Source organism: Nicotiana tomentosiformis, unplaced genomic scaffold (genome assembly GCF_000390325.3).
Source record: "Nicotiana tomentosiformis unplaced genomic scaffold, ASM39032v3 Un00217, whole genome shotgun sequence".
NCBI lineage: Eukaryota > Viridiplantae > Streptophyta > Magnoliopsida > Solanales > Solanaceae > Nicotiana > Nicotiana tomentosiformis.
Genome location: NW_027174776.1, coordinates 57,058 through 67,775, shown reverse-complemented (window position 1 = coordinate 67,775; position 10,718 = coordinate 57,058). Strand labels below are relative to the sequence as shown.

At 33.8% G+C, this 10,718-nt stretch overlaps 1 long non-coding RNA gene across 1 annotated transcript; it reads right to left on the bottom strand.

Moving 5' to 3' along the window:
* Positions 1–4,427: 4,427 nt before the first annotated feature.
* Positions 4,428–5,323, bottom strand: LOC138903953 (uncharacterized). Its single transcript, XR_011413220.1, has 2 exons — positions 5,061–5,323; positions 4,428–4,851 (listed from the first exon to the last, which is right to left on the bottom strand). It is a non-coding gene; the product is annotated as an uncharacterized lncRNA (long non-coding RNA).
* Between the last annotated feature and the right edge of the window lie 5,395 nt (positions 5,324–10,718).

The following is a 10,718-nucleotide window of genomic DNA, read 5'->3' as shown; positions in this document are numbered from 1 at the left end:
GAACATCTTCTGCTGCCAGCGCTTGAAATCAATCCCGGAAAATTTTTCGGGTTTTTCTGCCGGTGCCAATGCCGGTGTTCGGCTTGTCGATGCGTTGGCATTAACCGTCGGAACAGCTTGGTTTTCGCTTTCAGTCGTCATTTTTTCTATAAAAGAATGACACAAACAAACGTTTTCAAACTGGAGTAAAAATCACGTAGATTTTAATTTCCAACAAAACGCCACGAAGGCTTTACTCTCCAAAACGGGAGTACATAAAACCACAAAGGTTTTAATAAGAATAACACAAATACAGAAATAAATAATTAAATTCCTTAAGATTGTTAGTCCCGCCAATATTGCTGTATTTATAAATAATAATTCTGTAAAATATAAGTTATCGTAATGAAACAGTAATTAATTCGAGCCCACTAAATTCACAGTGTTTCCTTAAGGAATTTAATCCCTTCCTAGTACCCAAGGTTATGGATTATTTCCTCCCAGGATAGAACGAATCACACACTGGTATAGCGGTACTTCAAACCCCAGTGTTTCAGCGAACACAAAGTTCGGTAGCAAATCACACTTACAGTTGCTTTGTTTGAAGTTAAAACAATGCAGAACAAAGGAGTAGAAACTCAGAAAATCGTATGGAAATGCTGAGAGGAAGGAGTGCAATGTATAGCCAAAGTTGAGCGTTTTCAGTTTGGTGTTTGTGTATCTTTCTTCAACAGCTGCTGCACATATTTATAGCAGTCAACTTTGAAGATGAACGACCCTCCACCCTCCATTGTGGAGCATGCACTAGCTTGTTTGTGGAGCAAGCACTTGGCCATGGTGGGAAGAGCATTAGGCTGCTATTGCAGGTGGTGGTCAATACACGGATTGGAACATATCCGTTACAAATGCGGATAATCTTACGTTAATATTTACTATTAACAAATAAATTAATCAATCAATCGATCATTTGACCGAAGCCGAAGCCGAAGCCGAGCCGAGCCGAGCGACGACGACGACGGCGCGAGGCTTGCTTTCTTCTTAACTCTTTAAGAGCTACAAGAAGAGCAATTATATATATACCCACCAAAAATCTTTTCCACTTCCAATATGGGACAATGTCTCATTGTCAAGAGAGGAAAACTTAAAATTTTACTCAAAAAATTTCATTTTCCCTCCATTTCCCATTCACCCTCGTTTTAAGACTATTTATCTTAAATAACAAAAACCTCAACAAAAGCTACAAGATGTGTGTAGGGCATTCACTGCTAAATCATGGTGGAATCTAAGGACAGGTTCTTCTCTCCGGAAGGAATTCATGATGGCCAAATACTCTAGAAGAGTCCACCCAACAGTACCCATATGGCGCTCAGGACAATGTCACAACCGGAGAGCATTATGTAAAATGAAGACAGAACTAGAGAAGAATTAGATTTGGATTCGAGGGGAAGGAAATATTTCTTTCTGGTATGACAACTAGACAAGACGGGGGGCTCTAATCAATGCATATGAAAAGAGGCATATGAAAATGGAGAGTGGTAGTACGATTCAATGCAGATTACTGTTCCGGAAGCAGTTAAGAGAATCATAGAACAACAAAAATTATGTTTGATACCAGAGATATCAGATAAATCCATTTGGATGGCAAATAACAACGGCAACTTCACAGTTTCATCTGCGTGGGAGATATTACGAGCATTCTTTATTTTTTAATTCTTTTTAGTAACTGTGGTAGCCAAATTTATTTAGGGATTGGAATGCCTGACTTTGGGGGAGAAGAGCTTCTTGCTTTGCTTTTCTTTCCTTTTTTCCTCAAAAACGAAAGTTAGGAAAAAGTTACAACCAAGTGATTAAATTCAGACTAAAGTATTACACTGAAAATTGAAATTAAATATTATACAAACTTAATAAATAGTCAACTATTCCTATAAATAAAGTATGACAAAGAAAGAAATTCATTTCCCCCCTTTCTTTTGAGTAAAATGTTTGAAGATAACAAAGACAATGAAGAATAAATTAAATAAGAAATAACACTAAACAACTAAAATAGCACTACGGGAGAAGCTCAAATTTATTCAACAAAACTCAAAGTTCTTAACATTATAAAACTACGAAATATGATTTTTTCTTTTCTTTTTTCTCTTGATAAATAGAAATAGCGAAGTTAAGGTAATAACATATATAAAACTCAGAAATCTTAATTTCCTAAAATCCCAATAAAAAGTGTGACTATTTTTGTGTTTTTTATTTTGCCAAAAGATGGCATTTACGAAAATGAACTCAAAACTCAAATATTAAAGTGAAACCAAAAAGAAATATTCTAAACCTAAAAGTCGTGTAAAACAAAGTGACGGTCTACCTTCAAACTTCAATTCATTCGTCAATACAATCTGTAATTCAGTTGTCAATCCAATCTTCATCGGAACTTACCAAATCCAATTTATAATCATTTCTCTACATTAAAAAGATAATTGAACAAAAAGATTTACTCCCTTACCCAAATAGTTTGATACTAAACGACAATGATAGCATAACAAGTTAAAGCAACAATGGCAAACTGCTAAACACATGTTGTATAAAATGGGATGAAGGGAGTAATCCAAATCTTTAAAAAAGTTTTGACAAAAATACAACGAAAAACTTGCACTAGGTATTTTTTTTTGTTTTTTTTATTTTATTTTTATTTCTTTTGGTTGGGGTGGGGTTTGTTTGCTTTCGAATAAAAGAATACGTCAAGAGAGGGAGAAGTCAGTTAAAATACTATATAAATGTCTTTTATTAGTTTATATCCTAATGGTTCATATTTATCTAACCATTAGGAATTGTATAATGCCGGAAAAAATAATTCTTAAGATTAATTTCTAATGGGTATATAAATATGAAACTTAGAGGAAGTAAGGTGAGAATAACCCTAAGATTCAATGAATCGAGGTGGAAGAATTAAGAAGTTCAATTTTTGAAGGAACCCTAGAGAGAAAACCTACACGACGGGATTTTAGGTATAAATGGGGGATATGATTTGTGTTATGGGTCTAATTAATTGAAGAGTATTGGGTCGGGTAAAGGGGTGGTTCAGGGAATATATGAGTTTATTTTGTTTGGTGTGAGTTATTCATTCAGGTGGCGACACGTGGTTCGCCGTTTAAAATAAGGATATTTGTGCCTACAACTATGATGGTAGGAACCCTAGAGGCCATATAGTGAGACAGAGGGTTCTACTATACAATATTTCAAAGTAGAGTGATATAAATGTCCCTTTTCTGTTAATTGTAATATAACCACTCTATAATAAAGTGTGTGTCTGAGGGTAATTTCATATGTCATTGCTTGATTGAAAATTTAAAGCCTGTTTGACCAAGCTATTTTTGGGGTAAGTGTTTTTTTGTTATTGCTGAAAGTACTTCTTTTTTTAAGTGAAGGTATTTGACCAAACTTTTAGAAGAAAAAGAAGTATTTTTGAGTAAAAGTTGAAGTAGTTTTTGATAAGTAGAAAAAAATAACTTCTCCCCAAAAGCACTTTTGATAAAATTACACTTAAAAATATTTTTTAAAAACTTGGTCAAACAATAATTGCTGCTCAAAAGTATTTTTCAAATTGATTGGCCACAAACTATTTCTCACCAAAAAATACTTTTTGAAAAGTACTTTTAAGAAAAGCAATTCTCAAGATAAGCTATTCATACTAGTCAATTATTCTTGAAAATTTTTATTTTGTATCTCACATGCCAAATCATACTTATGTGAAGCTCTTTATTACTTGACATGTGGACTCATGGGTTCCATTATCTTACTTTAAGAGATAAAACAAAAAAAAGACAACTTAAAAGTTCATAATTTTTCTATTTAAGATGCTTATGTTAAGAACCAAAATAAGTAATAAATTAATAATAAACAATAATAAAAAAATTGTAATTGAGAAGCTAAACCACTACAAAAAAAATAGTTGTTTATCTACGCAAATTATCGAGGGACGTCCCTCGGTAACAAGGCTTTCCCAAAGTAAGTCCGTCGATAAGTGGCACGTAGGTAAATTTTTTCTCGATAAAAGCGACCGACAGAATCCATCGGTAATTACCGATGGACCCCATCGGAAAGCCATCGGTACCTTTCTGACACTATTTGGTCAAATAATTTTACTTACCGATGGATATCCATCGATATATTATAAAATAATATAATATCAATACCGACGGATATCCATCGGTAAATTAAAAATAATAATTTAATATTACTGACGGATACCATCGGTATATTTAGTAATTTAAAAATTAAAAATATGAATAAATTTTTATACCGACGGACTCCCTCGGTAAGTATACCGACGGACTCTGTTGGTAAGTCCCTCGGTAAATCTGGTATATTTTTGGCAGGCAGTGCTTATTTTTTGCTGCACCACCTGCCATGCAGAATATTATAATAGAAACAGAAATGCAACCATAATAAAATACAAATTAACAACAACAAAACTTTATAAACTATCCAAACATCCAAATTATCCCATCAAACATCAAAATTATCCAACCAAACTTCAAAATGTAATATTCAAAGTCAACATCCAACTAAACAACAATCCAACCAAACATAAAACCACTCCTCATCTTCGGATTCCCCCTCATCTTCTTCATCATTTATATTGTTTCCATCACTTTCATCCTCTTCATAAATGTGGCTTTATGACGGAGAGCGGGGTAGGCCGATTAAGTGGTTCACTTGAGCCTTGAGGGACTCGATGTCATTCCTAAGTGCGGTCCTAATTAATCTTCTCTTCATGCTTTCTTTTTTCTCGTTCATCCGCATAGTTCCTAGAAAGTTGTTGAATAGTTCGCCGCATCTCCTCAAGGTCCTCACTTTGCACGGTGGTGTATGTCCCAATACCTTGTAATCCATAAAAGAGAAGTGGAAACATCAATATATATATATATAACTAGAGACTACATTGCAAATTACTGTCTAATTTGGGGTACTGTAGTTCCCCTAAAATAAACTACATGCCAAAAAATTTCTAATTACTTCAGTTCCTAGGATATCTGCCCAAAATACATCATTTGTAAATATCGGAGGAACTGCTAGCATGGTAGTTCTACCCAAAAAATTAGAATTTGCTGCCTCCTTTGCCAGTGCGTTAGCCACTCTCTATTCTGCTCCCTGTAGTTGTGTCTCACCACTACCCTGTCCAATCTTTGCATCAATAACCTGCATTCACAAATCATAGGATCATAAGTTATATTGCCTAATGCTAGCATAATACTATCAGAGGAAAATCTTATTATTAATGAATGTCTAATGCAGAGAATATTATTTATATACAAGTAGACTGGGGCTTTAAATTACATTGAGCCTAAATACAACTTGCTGAGAGATGGTTTGGCCCAACTGGCATTTTCAGCTCCAATAATATGATCGTGATTCATTTTGACAGACACCGAAATTTCGCAATACTTTTTATTTTTGACACTTAAAAGCTAACCTATTTCCTATTAGACCATGGAACTTATTTCAACCTATACCAATTAAACACAAAAGTACTAACTAGGAAAACATATATATTGTGTGGATTATACGCTGGCAAAATATTCCACTTAAAAAAACTTGCGTGTCTTTGACATAAAAAATTTAAAGAAAAATCTTTTGGAGAAAACAAAAGAAAAGGTCGAAAAATATCCCTTCATTCCCAACCTGGCACAGACCCCTCACCCGCCCTCTGTTCTCGTTGCCGACGTCACCCTTGTCCCCTCTTCTTTGTCTTCTTCGCACGATCTTCCCACTCCCTGTCATCGCCCAAGCCCGAATGACACGTATGGTCTTGGGCCGTACGCATGTCTGTTAGAACATGCGCAGCGGAAGCAAGCATACAATCTAGGCATCAAATACATATAAACTAGACAATGATATAATTGCTAGATTAGAAGCACTGGACTCTTGAAATCGTTGCAAAGGTTCTCCACACAACAAGAATCCAGGGTTGCAGTCTTCTGCTATGATCCTAGTAATACTTTGGACGAAAATACTTTGAGTGGGCAAGAACAATACAACTCTAAAAGGTGAGTTATTGGGTGAAAATTGTCTTCCTTAAGTAGACACGTTTTCAGCCAAAATAAGGCTCTAAAAATGTGTAGGATTCTACTTGCACAAGTAGAATCCTACTCTAACTCTACTAGATGACTTTTCTCCCAAGTCACTTTTTACCAAAGTCAGTCCAGATTTTTACTAGGCATAGCAGGGACCACAGAAATAATAAGAGGCTACTAATTATAGTATTAATTCGAAATTTTGTATGAATTAATTCTTACTATAATTAATTGCAGTTTATACCACTAAAAACTGCAATTGAATTCCTCAATATGAATTTCGAAAATTCACTAACACTTATTTTAACTCCCCATGTTAAGATCCCAAATACCAGTTAATTAAATTAAATCACTAAAAATTTAATTTAATCAACTAATTAAATCCTTTATAATTCCGCTTAAACTATTTCATGTGACGGATACAAAATTCATCGGTCGGGTTTTCACATGAAAACTTATAAGCTTACATGAAAGGGGTATCATCAAACTCAAATCCGAGTCATGGATTCTATCAACTAATTATTATTTCACAAATATTATTCGTTATTGTCCAATCTATTAGGCATATTCTAACTCTGAATAGAGTTGTACCTTTTGATAAATCAAAACAATAAACAAATCACATTGATCATAATAATTATATCAAGATTAGGAGTATAAGCTCATTTTAATGAATTAGAGAAAATATTTTATATATATTCAGTACAAAAATATATTTTCTCTACTTGGTCCGTTCAATATACACTAAGTATACTAGCACAAGAAGTTAGAGTAAAACCACTCCCATAATCAAGACAAATTATACTATAATCTTGTGCTACAATCATCAAGATATTTTGTCCAATAATATCTTTGATTGTGAACATAGTTTATTAATTATGTGAACCGACAATTTAATCTTCTGTGCATGAGCTAAGACTTCATACACTAAATTGTACATGCAACAAATGATCTATTTAAAAAGGTACTTTATTGAATTGAATAAATTAAATAAATAATTGTTTCATAAAGAATTAAACAAAATACTATGTCTAAACCGCATGGTTAACAGTATATCTCAACAATGTTACATTAGACGAATCTCATATCGAAATGGGAGAGGAAAATGAAGAGCTATGTAAGAAATGATACAAACGTTTTTGAGGCCCGAGATGACGTAGCCCCAAGAGATAAATTCCTGCTGGCCTAGATCCATTACGAATAATACGTGATATGGGCTTGGGCCTTGACATCCCCTCTACTTTTCAGCTATTCCTAAATCCCAGATTTCCTTCCACCATTTGTTCTTCCAAGATTTCGATGGCAATGGCAGGAGGGTGGTGGCAACGATGGACTGATATATCTCCACCTGACTTCGCTACAGAATTGATACCTTGTTTTTGCCATATATCTTTTGTCTGAATGTTTCTAAAGCTTGACATTGGTTTTGCAGAAAACACTTATAGACTCGTTGTCTGAATATAGAGCATTAGTTTCTGACTTTCTGTATTCGTAGGTTTGACTAATCGCTTGCTTCCAGAACTCAAGATTGACTACAAATTGGTATCTTACTTCTCTATATTGGAAAGGATTTCTGAGAGTGATCATATGTGGGGAGAGAAAATCTGAAATTTTCAGGAAAGAAAAAAGGAAAAATTATTATTTTTGATTCATTCGCGTGCTCAAGGTCAAGGAGAGTGAGAAACAATTTCTTTGCCATGTTACCATTTTGTGTTAAATTGGCACAGATTAAAATGGGTTCCAGTGTCTAATAAGAAATAGACTAACCTAAGTGTCAAATGAAAAGTATTGCTAAGTTTCCGGTAAGTGTCTATGTATTTTGGTTTACATTGTTAGCTTAAAAGCAAAGGTTATGATGCTGTGATTGGAGAAAAAGATACGAATTTAGTACACACCTATCTTATAATCAGATAAATATACATCTTTGAAATGCAAGTGTAGATTTTGATAATCTATACTTATTTCATCACCTAGATTCTATCAATAAATACAGTAAGAACATAGAAAAATAAATTTTCAATAAAACATTTAATAACCTTTTCAACAAAGGTCATTGCCTCAAGTAGAAATAGAAGGAAGAATTAGCATTCAAAAAATCGAATGGTGAAATCTTATACTTCATGCTGCTAGTTGCATTTATTTTACATTAGCTGGAAAGAAGAGATAACGAGTGTGATTGAAGGACGTTATTAGACTTCTAAAGTGATAATGCTTTGAACTTTTAGTCACATTTTAGATTTTGGTTTTAGGACTTTCATATTTTGAGACTTGAAGTTTGAAACTAGTTCCTAGCTGAACAAGGAAAAACAACATAGGTATTGTAAGAAAGTTAATTGGAAAATTGCACAAGTGAGTACAATGTATCTATTATTGAAGTTCTTTTTGAATTTTCATTATCGAAGAATATAAGCTACTCACCTAAATAATGCATGACGCATTTTAATGTTTATTATTGTGATATAGCGTGGCTAATAATATCAGTTTCTGCTTGTTCTTTCATTGCTTGACTTGCAGTTGTTTGTGCGTTCTTGCTTTTACTTGCAAATAATTTGGATAGTCCTTTATCTGATTCCAATAAAGGGATATTCCCTCATGAAAGTGTGCTCTTGGTATAAAGAAAGAAATAATATTAAAGAATAATAAAACAGAAATATTTACTTATTTAGAGCAGATGCCTGATGGAAGTAAACACCTGTTACTTTTTACTAGTTTGGGCGATTTCATATCTAAGAATTGCATTGAAAGTTTATAGAAGAGCACAAATATCCTATATTTTAAGAATTATTTTAGAAATTGATTAAAAATTGTGATGACCTAAAATGTCATCTTTAAATTTAATAAGTAATTCTGTGTTCTAAGACCCCGAAAAGCACCATTTATCATTTCTCGACTTGCGTGCGCAGTCCGTAAAATTTTCCGAAAAGTTTTCATGTGAAAAATGGATCCGGATCAGTGTTTTGAAAATTTCGGTAGCTCCGTATCGTGATTTGGGACTTGGAAGTATGCCCGGAATTTAATTTGGAGGTACCTAGCTCAAGTTATGACCATTTAGCGGAACTAGCAATTTAAAGGCTAAATATTTCAAGTTTGACCACGGGATTGACTTTTTGATATCGGAGCCGGAATCTGATTCTGGAAATTTGAACAGCTCTGTTATGTCATTTATGACTTGTGTGCCAAATTTGAAGTCATTCCAGACTCATTTAATATGTTTTGGCACGAGATTTGTAAATTAAAAGTTTAAAACTCAAAGTTCGAATCGGGGTGTGAATTGTAATTTCAGTGTTGTTTGATGTGATTTTAGACCCCGAGTCAGTCCGTATTATGTTACGGAACTTGTTGGTATATTCGAGCGGGGTCCCGAGTACCCCGAGAGTGAAACGGATTGAAATCGGAACAAGAATTGGACTTAAGCAAAAATCTGAAATTTGGGTTCTAGTATAATCGCACATGCGGAATTTTGACCGCAGGCGCGAGCTCGCAGAAGCGAGACTTCCATCGCAGATGCGGCCTTCGCAGGTGCGGCCCTTTTGCGCAGAAGCGGACGTCGCAGGTGCGATATTTTGTCCTTAGATGCGAGCCCAGGCACCGCAGATGCGAAAATGCTGGGCAGAATACTTAAAATCGGGTCTTAGCCATTTTTACTCATTTTTGAGTTTTGAGTCTCGGATTTGGACGATTTCAAGGAAAATTTTCACGACTTTGAACTGGGTAAGTGTTCTTTATCATAAAGTGATTATATTTCACAAATCCATGTCTATATTCATCATTCATTTCAGATTTAGATGGAAGAAATTGGAATTTTTGTAAAACTTTTTAAAAATGAAAAATTTAGATTTGAAGGTCCATTTGATATCGGAATTGGACAAATTTGGTATGGTTGAACTCGTATCGGAACGGGTGTTCGAATTTCGCGAGTTTTTTCGGGATTTGAGACGTGGATCCCACTGTCGAATATTTTAATGAATTTCGGATTTTTATCCGGAAAATTTGTAAATTTATATGGAATTAATTCCTATGATTAGTATTGAATATATTGAATTGTTTGTGAATAGATTTGAAGCTTTCGGAGGCAAATTTAAAAGGAAAAGTTGTGGTTGAATAATTGATTGAAATTTGCAAAGCGAGGTAAGTGTCGGGGTTAACCTTGACTTGAGAAAATAGAACCTTTAAATTATTTGTTATGTGAATTGAATGTGAACGACGTATAGGCGAGGTGACGAGTGTCTATACGTCGTCAAATTAATTGTTTGCCTACTTACTTGAAAAATTATAAATTATTTTTAATCATAAATTAAATATTATAATAATTGTTTCTCTCTTATTCTTTGTCAAATATTAATTCTTAAATTTCCGTATTAATTATTATATATTATTTGAATTATGTGCCTTAATTGTTATTTGACATTTAGCATATTAAATATTAAACTGCCTATTTGCTCCCTGATTTCCATAATAAATTGCTATTTGTCATTGTTTGCTTCATAATTATTGTATACTTGTTGTCTTATGATTTTATGTTAATTGTTGCATTTATTGGGAAATTTCTTCTATAAGAATTGATTGGTAAATGAATATGTTGGAGGAGCGGGTTACATGCCGCAACATGATTGATTATAATTAATATATTGGAGGATCGGGTTGCACGCCGCAACAGACTTATTAAAAGTCAAT